Source organism: Scardinius erythrophthalmus (genome assembly GCF_964197995.2).
Source record: "Scardinius erythrophthalmus genome assembly, chromosome: 24".
In the NCBI taxonomy this organism is placed as follows: Eukaryota; Metazoa; Chordata; class Actinopteri; order Cypriniformes; family Leuciscidae; genus Scardinius; species Scardinius erythrophthalmus.
In genome coordinates this window covers 28,572,507-28,588,152 of record NC_138244.1, presented here as the reverse complement: position 1 = coordinate 28,588,152, position 15,646 = coordinate 28,572,507, and the positions used below count along the sequence as shown (strand labels likewise).

Below are 15,646 nucleotides of genomic sequence, written 5' to 3'. Positions count from 1 at the left end.
AGTGTGTTAAAACAAACAAAAGCAAACCAAAAGCAATGCGGTCTACATTGGATGCGGCGTCGCGCACGCTACACAACAAATTACCAACAACTGATCGCGCGCGCGCTCTTTTTCTGACGCACTTTAAGCACTCGCTGGGCGGGGGAAGATTGATGTGCCGGACTTTTTTTTTTGGCTTTATTTGGTAGTATTTCGAAGTAATGGTTTAAATAGTATTATTAAATTTTTTTTTTTTTTAAATTTAAAAAAAAAAATTCACTCGTTCGCTCATTTTGGCGCCCCTATGGATGAGTGGCGCCCTTAGCATTTGCCTATACTGCCTATGCCGCGGGCCGGCCCTGAATCGGTTCAATGGTTTCTAAAAGCTTTGTTTCTCCATCACTAGAGCAACATGATTTTGGTTCACTCTTGAGTTGATAACAGCAGGCCAGAGAGCAAACTTTGCCTGGCCCACCTCCACTTCTGGCTGGGTCCCCGGCCCAAAACTGGCCCAACACACTGAACATGGACACACAGAGCTTCCTCTGGCCCAGATGTGGCCCACACCCTGTAAAGCGACTCTTATTGACTGATATGGCCCAGGTCTGGCCCAGGCACTGTAAGACAGATCTGGCTGAGAGTCGGCTGGGCAGAAACTGGCAGTGAAACACACATTCAACCAAGAGTTTTTATTATACAATTAACAAATACACTTTAATATAAACATGTATATGAACAATGAACAAATACACTATGATATTAACATTTATTAACAACACACTGATTCTTCATTTGTGATCATGTATTAGTTATGATTTTCATAACATTTTCAAATATATTTACACCATTGTCTATAAATGTAATGATTATGTAACAATTAGTGTCAGAACGGCTGATTATTGATTTTGATCTTTTTTTATGATATTTTTATATAATAAACTTTTTAATCTCCTATAAATGATCAGTTTGTCTGCGCTGCTTCACTAAAGCAGAAGTGAAAGTGTTCCAGTCCAGATCATGTAACCAATCAAAGAGTGAGACTGAAAAGCCCATTTGCATTGTCAGGGTGGAGTGATTGTGATCCTCTCAGAATAGAGCAGCTCTGTCTCCAGAGACCATGTTCAAACCCCAAGAGCTTTATTTGACATTTACTGCTACATCAACCTTCTGAAAAGCACCTGCATCTTCATCTGTTAGTTGAATGATGTTGTCAGACACAAAGTGAACTTGTTGAGAAGCTTTATTGAATGTTGCAGCAAACACAGCAGATTGAAAGATCACACACACACACTCAGTTTCAGTATTGAGTTGTAAATCACTACAGCTGCAGCACTAGACTCATGTGAATCCTGCCTGACACAGGACACTCAGATACGGCTCATCTTCAGGAGAGAAACATCAGCACTCAGAGCTCTTGTGGAACGAGACCTCATGAGGAGCTCCATCATGTGTTACTCTGCAGACGTACAGCTCTCCCTCTTCCCAGCGTGCTTTGCTGAGGGTCAGGACGCTACTGCGGCTGTAGCGGCCGTCCTGCTGGCTCTCTGCGCTGGTCAGAACCCCCTCGGTGACCTCTGACCCGTCCAGTGTCCAGCTCACCAGCGCCCCCTGTGGAGAGTAAGAGCTGAGCAGGCAGAGCAGTGCGGCTGAGTCTCCAGAGATCTGCAGAGAAGAGGGCGGCAGCAGAGACACTGAGGGCTTCACTGTGGGACCAGCTGCAGGAGACAAACACAACACATTCACACACACACACAACACACACTGCACTGCACATTCACAGCAGAGGAATAATGCTGCTCTAGTTTTAGATTAAATCATTATAAAACAATATCAGTAACACTTTATTTAAAGCTTTCATACATATTGCATTATAAAAGTATTTTAATGCATTAATTATGCACTGCTATATACATTAAAATGCATGAATGATCTAATCAATAAGTGTAACAGCAGTTATAACACATATTATCTATTATCAGGCCGATCTGACTGCTTTAATTCCAGCAATTATTCACTCTGAAAATAAATATCTTAAATTTTGAGATATTCACCTGAACTGAAAATGTAACTCAATTTCAAACAGAGTTAAAACACAATTGAATCACACAGAATGAACAAAACACTGAATTATAAGCACAACATGAGCAAAAGAGATTCAGTATCATTGACTGAACTACAGAAAGGAGCAACATTTACATTCTGATGTCAAATCTCTTTTTTCCATGTATGATTTCTACAATAAAAGATGAACTAAATATGAACTCAGTGTAGAAATAAATGAAGGAAAAACAAACCTGTAATAAACTGATTAAACTCATAGTGAGACGCAGTGTGGAAATATGTTTAGAATTTTGTTTCAATTTTTTATATATTTTTTTTTTTGTTGAAAGGAATAATGCTATTCTTATATTAATATCATTGTTTTAGATTAAATAATTATACAAAAATATCAGTAACACTTTAATTAAAGCCTTTATACATATTGCATTATAAAAAGTATTTTTAATGCATTAATTATATATTGTTTTACACATTATAATGCATGTATGATCTCATCAATAATTGTAACCAAGGTTTTAACACATTATAATATTATCTATTCATTGTTACACCTCCAAAAAATTATAATACACTAAAACTCATGAAAAACAACCACTTTAAAATGTAACAAGGAATTTGCAAATATTATAAAACATTTTAACTTTGGTGACAGTTATTTATGAAAACATATATGACATTATAACATACGCTATTGATACCTTTATTATACATAAAAGCTTCAAGTAAAGTGTCGCCACAATATCTAATAATCATTATTATTAATAAATGTTGTTCTTGTTTCCACTGTAAAACACTTTCTGAAATCAAAATTGTATTTTTTATTAGGTGATTAAATAGACAGACTTACCGATCACCAGTTTAGTTCCTCCACCGAAAGTCCACCACAGTGATACAATCTAATGAAACGCTCGTACAAAAACCTCTATTCCACTCGAGTGAACACACACTCCAGCAGAGAGAGAGAAACAACACTTCAACACACTGATATTAGAAGATCCTCAGCTCTTCTCAACACTCACTCATTCAGATTTGACTAAATGCTTTCTGATATAACACTGTTTAAAGAAATATATTTGATGAGCTGTGACCTCTGAGGTGACCTTTGACCTCTTTGATCATGGATGATGTTGTGGAGTTTCTCATAATGATGCTTCTGTTCTTCATATGCAGATCAATCATCATGATTCACAGAAAAACCTGCAGCTTCAGACTTCAATCTTCAGTGAAAATCTCTTCAAATAATGAGTTTATTGAATATTAGAGCCAAAGTCAATAGAAAGTGTCAACAATGAAAATATAAAAGGTATTTTGCATGTTCTCCACAGTCAAGCATGTTTTCATATTCAAGGTCTGTTCTAAAAGTATCTGGACTGGTTATGAATCTCCACACAAGATCATGAAACGTGAACAAGCTCTAATATGTCTCCATCTTTAACAGCCTGTTTCTTCTCCATTTGATGATTTCAGACACACATGAGGCTTCATGATAGATGGAGTGACACCATGAACTCTGATTAGAGATTCACAATCAGTCCTGATACTTTCTGAACAGACTCATGATTCATGATCTTACTTTAGTGATGGCGGTTCATCTAGTGGAAGTGTAGCAGTGATGATGGTCACATGACTGAATATGGACACAGAGATGGACGTTCATCTGCACATCCTCAGTGTCTCAGGAGTCACAATAAAAATACAAAATAAAGTCATGATTCTGTAACTCTAGTGTATATTAGTTTGTTCTCAGCACAAGCTGTTGTAAATCCTGCCCACTTCTTTGCATTGTCAGCACATGCTTCAGTGCTCTGAGAGTGTTTATAGTGCTGTGAGTTTAACACTTCATGACTGAGAGCAGAACACAACACAATCTTCATCATCACACACGACTAAACTACAGCAATGAACACAATCAACATCTTCATCTGGACCATTGCACTGTTTATTCAAGGTTTGTGTAATACAGTTTTTATAATGAATATTGTTTCTCTTGAAATGTTAAATATTTTTATCATATACTGTATATCGTTATATATATCATTTTCATTTTTGTTTGTGTTTTCTTTCAGAGTGTAGAGGACAGACCACTGTAACTCAGAGTCCATCAATAACAGCAGTTCAACCAGGAGAAGAAGTCAGAATAAACTGTAAAACCAGCAGTAATGTGTATAATAATGATTACTTAGCCTGGTACTCACAGAAACCTGGAGAAGCTCCTAAACTCCTGATTTATAGAGTGAACAGCCGTTATACTGGAACTCCATCTAGATTCAGTGGCAGTGGATCTGGCAGTGATTTTACTCTGACCATCAGTGGAGTCCAGACTGAAGATACAGGAGATTATTACTGTCAGAGTTATCACTATCCAAACAGTAAACATGTGTTCACACAGTGATAAAGAGTCGTACAAAAACCTCTGTCAGTCAGACGTCACAGTGACTGCACTGATACAGCTGAGAGAAACTGCAGCTGCTGATGGAGGATCACAAACTACACAATATCAAACCTTTCACAGACTTTATTCAATATGATATGAATTAATTATTATGATGTAAGTAAACATGTAACATACAATCTAATATCCCTTACTAAACTGATCTAAAATGTGTAGAAAATGTGGTAACACTTCAGAATGCTGTTTCTTACTGCATAACTAATAAGGAATCACTGAAGAACTAATGGGTAATTCTTCATTAACTACTTCACTACTGTTAACTACTAAGGAAGATGTGTTACCTAATCAGTATGTAATAGAATTTTATGATTGTGTTAAGTAACAGTTAGTTAATCAATAACTAATGAATTCTGTCAAATCTCCTGAATAACTACTATTAATTATCTACTAATTAAGGTTCAAGAAAAATAACTAAGAAGTAACTAATGAACAGTCATAAAAACTGCATTGAGTTGTGCCCTTCCTTATTTACTAATGTTATTACAGTTTTTCTCGATTGCTTAAACACATTTCTTGAAACTATGCCTCGTATTCTCAAAACTGTTAACACAAATCCACAACGTCTCACCCAGTTCCCCAAACATCATATTTTCAGGTCAAAATTAAGCTCTACACTCAAAACCATTCACTCTTGCTGAAAAGCCCTCACAAACACACACACGCACACACACACACACACACACACACACACACACACACACACACACACACACACACACACACACACACACACACACACACACACACACACACACACAAGAAACAGAAGACACAACCAGTGGATACATTGGCACATTTTTATTCATTCATGTACTACACAGTACAACACACACACAACAAAAACAAACAAATCATTTTTTTTCCTGTTTTATTCTTTTTTTTTTTTTTTATATATATATATATATTTACTTACAGTAAGATGTGTGTGACCATCATATGACAGTAAAAGAGCACACACAAACCTTATTCTAATATGGAACTGTATTGGAATGGTAAAGAGTGTTGGTTGTGACAGGAGGGCCTCCACTCAAGGAGACAATATGATGAACACGTCTAAGAATGTTCCACATATGGTTGAAATACCATCATTTGCCTAGAAAGATAACATTCTGGAGTCAAGACTATAAAGGAGAAAGGATGCCCTCCCTTCACTGTCACACTCTGTGTCACTCTGTGTGACTGTACGACTGCTGGCCTTTTCTTGCAAGAGAATACACCTCATCAAAGACTATTGGAAATGTTTGTCTCTTATTCACTCTCAGAAAAAAAGGTACAATTTTGTACCAAAGAAGGTACAAACCCTTGTCACTGGGGCGGTACCTTTTACTGGTACAAAATTGTACCTTAATATAGAGAAACAAATTTGTTCCATTCTAGTTTGTACCTTAAAGGACATGATTTGTACCATGGGCAACCAAAATGTACCTTTTGTTTTTTAAAACTTGTTGGTACAATATTGTACCTTTATCAAAGGTACAAATTTGATCCTTTAAGGTACCACCCCAGTGACAAGCCCCTTTGTACCTTAAAGTCCCTGTAAAGGCAATTCTAAAAAAAAATTCTAAACACATTATAAATGTTAGAAATGTATTGCTAAATCATATTACAAAGACTGTGAACTGTGAAGTACTGAATTGTGGAGTTAGACCGTTAAACAGTTTTTCACCATTGCTGTGTTCCGGATTTTTTGGGCGGGGCTAAAACGGGGGCTCGATGACGCACTGGAGCCCCTGAGCTCCTGGACACGCCCCTACTTGATGACGCACTGGAGCCCCTGATGCTGGCCCCTCCCCTAACAATAGAGCACATTCACATCAGTTTGCCGATCGCGAGTTACTGTCAGTACTATTAGTTACTACATCCTACAGTTTGCTAGCTAGCTATGCCTTCGTCACGGAAATGCGTATTACCTGGATGCGATCACGTACAAAACAGATCGGTGTCCTTATTTTAATTTCCGAAAAACTATCATATCAACAAGAAGTGGATTAATTTTGTGAAGAGCCACCTTGATGGAGAGCTGAGGATCACCGCCAAAACCCGCCTCTGTAGTGATCATTTTACACGGGATAGTTTTATAAACTTTCGTCGGAGACAACTGGGATTCATTCACTGATAATCCGCTGTTACTGGTGAATGGGGCCGAACCGACTATCTCCCGCCTCGGCGATCATCCTCCCGTCGCGCCGACAACTGGTGCCATCGTCGGCAGTGCGTGCCCACCAATGAGTGTAAGTTGCCTTGTGTGCTTATGTTATAATTATAGTAGGTAGTCCAGGCTCGAACATGTATGGCTTTGTAAAACAAATTAAGCTGCTAGGAGCATCCATTCCGGCTGTAGCGGTGACAGTTGAGTGTGGCGACGGTAGCTTTCCCGCGAGTGGGCGTGGTTTCAGCGCAGCCAGCGGACACGCCCCCAGCGTTTGAGAGCAGAGACTACTGCTCATTTTTTCAAGATTTTGATAGCTTATTTTATGTACTTGCCGGCTTTTTTTTATCATTCAGATTTGGCTGGGTGGCTAATAACACATTTTTCTGTGGTGTGACAAACTCAGAACACATACTTAATTTTGACTTTACAGGGACTTTAACTGTGTCAAATTTGTTCCTACGAGAACTATTAAAGGCTATTTTTCTATTGAATAATGTGCACATTCAACAACTGAATCCAAAAGGCATCAATTAAATAATTTCTGTAAATACATATCAAATACATATGAACGTTTGAATACTTTCATTCCAACTTTACTTACAGTAAAGTATTTTTTTGTGTAAATACATCAAAGACTTCACAATACAATAAAGACTTAGCAAAATTAACAGAATATCACTTCTTTAAAAAGATTTGAAAGAACTTAAAATGCAATTACACTAAAATGTTACAGTACATAAAATATATTTTCTCATCTACAACAAAGCCAGCTGTTTTTTTTCCCATTTTTCACACAATACCCTTGCATTTATTTAACTTTTTTAAAACACCATCCTCCAACCGAACTGCTCGGCAATTTCAGATCCCTCCATTTTTACACTGCTGAAGATTCTCCTCTCACTGAAGACACGTCCAGTCAAGAAGTTCCCAAGATCTGCACAGTGGGTTGAGATAGCCAGTTCTTCCTGAACATAATGAAGAATCAATATTAGTAAAGACAGATGTAAATTTATTAAATTTATACTCCCAATGACAAGCTCAAATTTGACCTCTAGACTTAAAGGGATAGTTCACCTAGAACTGAAAATTCTGTCATTTACTCGCCCTCAAGTTGTTCCAAATCTGTTTACTTGAACAAAAAAGAAGATATTTTAAGAATTGAAAATGAAACCGTTGATGGGGCCCCATTAACTTCCATAGAACATTTTTCATACTATTTTCATACTATGGAAGTCAATGGGACCCCATTGACTGTTTCATTTTGTGGGTGAACTACAAATCCTGCAACATCTCGTTTGGCATCCATGTAATGTGCTTCTATAACGGATTTCAGCTTAGCCAACCTCAACAATTTTACTTAAAGGGTTAGTTCACCCAAACATTTTTCATTTGTTCATCTTCGGAACACAAATAAAGATATTTTTAATGAAATTCTGAGAGCTTTCTGTCCTTCCATTGGGAGCAATGCAACTAACACATTCAAGGCCCAGAACGATAGGAAAGACATCATTGAAGTAATCCATGTGACTCCAGTGGTTTAACCAATTTTATGAAGCGATGCAGGTGCTTTGTTTTAGCAAAAAACACAATTTACCACTTTATTTAGTAGGGGGAGCACTACGACGCATGCGAATTGTGTTGACTCAAGACCGGGTGTTGTTCTGTGAATGTGCTTTAGATAATATTATTTTGTAAATATAGAGGTAAATTATGTTTATTTTTGTTTTGGCAAAACAAAGCTTACATCGCTTCATAAAATTAAGGTTAAACCACTGGAGTCACTTGGATTAGTTTAATGGTGTCTTTACTACCTTTCTGGGGCTTGAATGTTTTAGTTGCGTAAGCTACCAATGGAGGAACAGAAAGCTCTTGGAGTTCATCAAATATATCTTCATTTGTGTTCCGAAGATAAACGATGGTCTTACAGGTTCGGAATGATATGAGGGTGTATAATTAATGACAGAATTAAAAAAAAAATGTTGAACTATACCTTTAAGGAATCCTGGAAATACCTTAAATCAACCACAGCATGCATTCGGTCCATTTTCTGGAATAACTGAAATGCAGATAAGAAAACAATTTTCACACACACACACACACACACACACACACACACACACACACACACACACACACACACACACACACACACACACACACACACAAAAAACTTTCTGCATTTTTACATTTTCCACAAAGTTTTAAATGATTCACTTAAAGCTTCATACAAAATACCCAGAAAAGTAAAATGTTAAACTAATCCATTTGAATTGAGAAGTTTAGTAAAAAATGTCTGAAGAGACTACCACTTAGTATAATAAACAGATTAAATTTAGGATTTTATTCACATTTAAACATTGAACAAACAGAAGCTCAACCGCACTTGCTTTGACAAGCGAGAACAAACCTCAATGGTTCTTGCGGAAGCTCAAACGTGCTGCAAAACACACGAGAATGAACATCATCGGTTTTCGCACGTCTAGCAAACAAGATTGAGCTTTCGTTTACCGCAACTGATGTGTGAATTGATGAATATATGTGAATAAAAGCCTAAATCTGTTCATCATATAAAATGATCGTATCTCTACAGAAAAACTTGGACTAAACTGCTCAATTCAAATTATTTTACGATCTCTTTATTATGGTAGCATACAGGTATCAAAAGACATTTTGAAATTTAATTTGCAAAATGGCAATGTAATATATAAAATGGCAATGTATTTCTTATTTAAATTTACATTTTCCATACCATATGTGCAATGTTTGGGGCAAAGTGACAATTCAAATTCAATAATATAATTAAATTAGCCATCTCCTACACTTGTTTTAACATATAATTTAAACATATTACAAAAATGATTAGAGATGTTTAAAGGCATAATTCACCCAAAATTAAAAAAACTCTGTCATTAATTATTCACTCTCATGTTGTTCCAAACCTAAGACTTTCGTTCATCTTTGGAACACAAATGAAGATCTTTTTAATGAAATCTGAGAGCTTTCTGTTCCCCCATTGACAGTCCATGCAACTAAAACTTTGATGCTTCAAAAAGTTCATAAAGAGATCGTAAGACCAATCCTTTTGAATCGAGCAGTTTACTGTAGTTCAAATTTTCTGAAGAGACATGATCGCTTTATATGATGAACAGATTTCAGAAGCTCAACCGAACATGCTTGACACGTGAGAACAAACCTCTTTCTCAAACGTGCTGCGCAACACACGAGAATGAACCTAATTTATTTTCGCATGTCAAGCGAACATGCTAGAGCTTCCTTTTACCGTATCTGATGTGAATTGATGAATAAAAGCCTAAATTCAACCTGTTCATCATAAAGGAAGCACAAAATTTAGACTAAAACACAATTCATATGGATTGGTTTTACAATCACTTTAGGAACTTTTTAAAGCGTCAAAGTGGTAGTTGCTTAGCTGTCTATGGGGGGTCAGAAAGCTCGTAATTGATGAGTTATTGATGAAAGAATTTTCATTTTTGGGTGAACTAACCCTTTAACATGTTCAGTGTAAAATTGTAGCAAAATGATAATTTAAATGCTATTTTTCTTAATTGCATTTACACTCACAGTTAAGACACTTATGATTGCATTTTTATTAAATACCCGCGATGAACGTGGCAAAATTCAATCTGGATTTAAAAAAAGGATTCCGAGACGATCATTGCATCAAGTGCCTTAACTTTGAGTGTAAAAGCAACTAGGAAAAATAACCTAAATTATAATTTTGCTATAATATTTGCTTGAACATTTTAAACATCTAAAACATCTAATTTCTGTAATAAATTTCATTTTTTATTTTGGAACTTATAACATTTTCAAATGCATGTTTTAATTTTATGTTAAAGCTAGTGTAGTAATGCAAATTATTATATTATTGATTTTGAATATTTTTTTTGCTCCAGATGTTGCACATACTGTAATTGAGATAGTTCAGATACTTTTTGCTCCTATTTTATCTGTGCAAAGTCTATTAAGACTGAAAACAATGATTGAGCTGCATCTGATAAAGTTTAACCCTCAAACCGTATTCACTTTATAGCCCTTAATTCTGTAATTGTGGACAAATGTGGGCACAGAGGACTCAGATGTGATCCTATTTTTTATTTATTATAAATGTTATATCACTGTCTTCGATAAAATTTTGTCCATCCATTTATGGTGTGTTTTTTTATTTTGGGGGTATTTTTGAATTTATTTACTTCAAAAAGTACCATATTTTCTATGTAAATTATGCTTATTTTTTTGAGTGTGAGTTTTTGGCATGATGAGAATGTTGTACAGGATCAGCCCTTCATTTGTGTATGTTAGATATGCATTGTATTGGATCTATTGATTTATTTTTACAAAAAAACAAGAAGAATGCTCTAAATTACATTACTTTCACTTTCACTTTCACTGTCACTGTCACTGTCACTGTCACTTTCACTTTTTCCCATTCATTTCTATGGGTGCCCATTTTTGACCCAAATACAAGATTAAGGATTTTTTTTTTTTTTACCCACTTAACATTGTAGAATTGAGTCAAAAAAAAATTGTGTGTGTTCAGGAGGCAAACTTAGGAAAAGTAGCCACGTCTTGTACCGCTCAGATCAAGGGAAGTATTTTTTAAAAATAAATCAAAATTATTTTGCCCACATTTGTCCAGAATACGGTTTTAGGGTTAAGCAACTTTTTCCTGAGAATAATGTAATTCCTAAGCAACATTATATGCTACATCTCCCTGCTCAAATTCTTTCACTAGGCCCTTTGATAAGGCATATGTGCATGAGATTTGAGTCAAAACATTGTTTTTTCAAGCAGTGGTCATCGAAATTGAACTACAAAAATGTCTGCAAGTCACTTGCAAACCGTAATCAACTTTTTGAAAGTTGTCAAAATGAACTTGGTACTGAGCATCCTATTTTTGTACATGAGAAGGAATTGGGACCTGTTTCAGAAGTGACAAATATGGAGTACATTACAGCAAAGATTAGAGATTTATTGGGGATTGATGGCATTCAACATGCAGTTGCAGTGAAGTGGCTTATTCTTAATGGTAACAAGTACATCAAAGAAAAGTCTCTGATAATCATCCGTGCAAATGGGAAAGTGCCTGTCTTTGGACTTATAAAGAACATTTATGTTGTAAACTGTTCACTGTATTGTTTTGAATATCAGCTTTATGAGACTCTGGATTTGAATAGAGATCTACTAGCGTATGAAATTTCTGTACCTAATCTAGCTCAGGCAACAGAGTTTATAGATGCTGAAAAGCTAATCGATCATACATCTTATTATCTAATCAGTCTCAAAAACAGTGCATATGTTTTGACAAAATATAACCTTGATGATGTTATTGCTCTTAAAACTGGGTAATTAAACATACTGGATGAGGTTTGGAAGGAGTGTGGTGACTTGTGTGGTGAGTTGTAAATGTGTTGATGTTGACATAAAACCACGGTATTTGTAATAAATAATGTTAATCAACAAGTCCTGTGTGTGATTGAGCATTTTTTACTGGGCAACCTTAAAACAAGTTCTTAAAGCTAAAAAAAGTCTTAAAAGACACAAGACTGGCCTCAAACGATGTCTCTCACATTAATTTATCTTAATTTGCAGGTAAACTTACTAACTTTAAGATTTACTAACCAAGTAAGAAAAAAAAGATTAATAATCTTAAAACCATCTGAATAATCTTACACAATCTGATCTTACATAGTATTTTATTCTTAAAACAATATCAATAAGAATTTACAGCTAGATATAAGATTGCAAATCTTTGCTAGATCAGGAGTTTTTGCAGTGTATAGCCTACATGACGGACGTATGTGGTGTTAGGTTGAACTGAACATCTACGTTTAAGAAGCACTATTTGATAGGACTATTTAGAACTATTTGTAATCAACGTCTCGCTGATGTTAGTGCTACATTAAACTTATGCTAGCTGCAGCTAGACACTTTTAAATGATGGGTCGCTAATACTGTCGCACGTCTTTTCCAGAAATGCCAAGCTTAAAAAGAATTTGCGACAAAAATGACAAACTATTACGGGAGTCTGCTGCTAAGTGCATGCATCTGGATAGATTTATGATACGGTGAGTATCAAGTTCAATCCCAACAGTGACAAGTGTCTTACTAAGAAGAACACATTCTTAATGTTCGGATCTGCTGCTGATGTTATGGATAGCAATAACGTTATGCCACAGTGTTTTAGTTGTGCTGGTTTGTTGTATTTTCTCAAGGGTCAGTTTTTACTAAAAATCTATTTGCTAGTACTGGGTGTCCGCGGGGTTGTAAAAAGTATTAAAAGGTAGTAAATGAATTTCGCCAAAATTAAGGGCATTAAAAAGTAATAAACGTAATCTGACGAGGTATTAAATTTCCGAACCCCCATCCAACTATGAGTTTCAATTTGTGTTAAGTGCAGGCCTTTCTTCTAAAATTCCAAAAATTCGCGTGGATTTATTATGTTGAGAGTAGGACCTGAGCGATATCATGTGACTTGGTGCTCGTTCGCGCGCAGCGTGTGCTGAAACAAACGGAGTACCCGGCTGGTTTGCTGCTAAACCTGCTTGCGAGTTCGCTTCTATTTCAGTCATTTAAGAGACATCAGGGTTATTCCTGCATTTAATTTTTTTTTGGCTGCCGCTAAAGCCTTATTTGATCGGTGAGTGGCCTAATGTAGATGATGACTGCTGCGCTTGTGACAGGGTGCATGTTAACTGAAAGAACGAGCAGAGAGAGAGAGCCCTGGTCGCGCGCGCACTCTCTCCACTCTTGCTCTCTCTCATCCTCTCTATATTAATCAAAATCTATTGACACGATGGTAAAAGGCTTTTATTGGCATTTATATTGTTTCTATTGTTGTGTGAGGGTGTATACCTTCTGGATGTAATGGCTCTCTCTCTCTCTCTCTCTCTCTCTCTCTCTCTCTCATTAAAAAATGTTTTTTTATTAAAAAAGTCATAATCCATGTCTTATTCCAAATTACGATGTTATGGTATCTGAATGGGAAAACCATCGAATTGTACTCAATGGCCTTTGTGCCCTGTCATATGGCCTTGGTGCCCCTAAAAAAAGAAAAGGTGGAGGCCAAATGGCCTTGCCCCTAAAATGACATAATTCCCACCCTGGTTCTGGCGTTAGCAGACATTACATATGTTGTGTCATGATGCACAGAGGCTCCTCTGGTCTGTCACCCTATATCCTGAAGCTAACATTATTGTCAAGTAACTTCTTTCTCAGAAGACGCATGCGCTGATCGGATGGACCTTATAAGCAGCCTATCAACGGGGCAGCCTGAGAGTTCACAGTTTCTAAATGTTTTCATTGTTGCGCTCTCTCTCTCTCTCTCTCTCTCTCTCTCTCTCTCTCTCTCTTTCTCTTAAGGAATTTAAGCACTTTCAATCCAGTTTGCAGTTCTTTAAACTGTTGTCTTCGGTTGCAAATCACTGCAATGATTTTGGCCGTATTTCGGCGAAATAAAACGTGGCAAAAGTGTGAGCGCAGAAAAATGGAAGTCAGATCATATTTATTATGCGTTAGCGTTAAAGGGATAGTTCACTTTGAAATTAAATTTTGGTATGTTTTAGCTTACCTCAAGGGCATCCAAGATGTAGGTGTCTTTTTTTCCGCAGTAGTTTCAATTTTGATATTTTTAGGTCAAACCGTTCTTGTCTGTCAGTCATATAATGCAGGTCTATGGTCACTGTCTCAAAGAGCATGCACAAAGTCCAAATTAAAACAATTCCCCATCGTCCAAATTAAACAATTCCCCGTCGTAAGTACACATTGATGGCCTAAGACACGAAACGAGCGGTTTGTGTGAAAAAACGAACAGTATTTATATCGTTGTTACCTCTTGAACAAAGCCGCGTCCAAATGATCTGAGGGCGCGGGCGGGTATAGATAAACTAGAAGTCGCCTTGGCTACTGCAGTTCATTGGATAGAAACCGTAGCCAAGCGACATCTAGTGTATATATCTATACCTACCCGCGGGCGTGTATAGATATATACACTAGATGTCGCCTTCGCTACTGCAGGTCATTGGAACGAAACCGTAGCCAAGGCGACATCAGTGTATATATCTATACCCGCCTGCGCCCTCAGATCATTTGGACGCGGCTTTGTTCAAGAGGTAACAACGATATAAATACTGTTCGTTTTCTCACACAAACCGCTCGTTTCGTGTCTTAGGCCATCAATGTGTACTTACGATGGGGAATTGTTTAATTTGGACGATGGGGAATTGTTTTAATTTGGACTTTGTGCATGCTCTTAGAGACAGTGACCATAGACCTGCATTATATGACTGACAGACAAGAACGGTTTGACCTAAAAATATCAAAATTGAAACTACTGCGGAAAAAAAGACACCTACATCTTGGATGCCCTTCAGGTAAGCTAAAACATACCAAAATTTAATTTCAAAGTGAACTATCCCTTTAAGCTGCAGTTTCACAACACATGAATTACACTTACGAAAACCAGTCAAATGTTGTACTTTTTTTTTCTTGCGCTTGAAACGTGATTTACACTTTTACAAATCTTCTCTTGCGCATGCAGATTTAATTTACGCTTGCAATCTTATGCACACTTTCACAAATCTTACCCTGCGCATGCGATTCTTCAAGGCATCATCTTACCTTCATAGTATACTTCCTCAAAACCTGTGATTGCTGCATCTAAGGCTGTGTGTTCATCGGCCCCTGTAACATCCAAACAAGATTTAATGTTAGATCTGTCATTTATGTGATCAAAAGGCTACTACATCATAGACAAATAAAATCTAAAAATTATCTTCAGTTATGTAAATCTTTATGTAAATTAGTAAAATAAGCATTTATGTGTGTAATGTAAAGTGTTGACAAAAGCTTAGGCCAAATGGATGACATTATAGCACACATTCAACACACACACGGCTATCTGATGTGTGTTCATCTGGAAGATGTGTTTTTAAGAGTTTCTGCCATACTGTACGTCTGTCAAATGTCCTGTCAAATATTAA

General features: G+C 36.6%; 1 gene segment (V, D, J or C); it reads right to left on the bottom strand.

The window, feature by feature from the left end:
* Positions 1–655: 655 nt before the first annotated feature.
* LOC308684636 (immunoglobulin lambda constant 7-like) lies at positions 656–15,290 on the bottom strand. The segment is given in 3 exons: positions 15,285–15,290; positions 2,888–2,936; positions 656–1,694 (listed from the first exon to the last, which is right to left on the bottom strand).
* Positions 15,291–15,646: the final 356 nt, after the last annotated feature.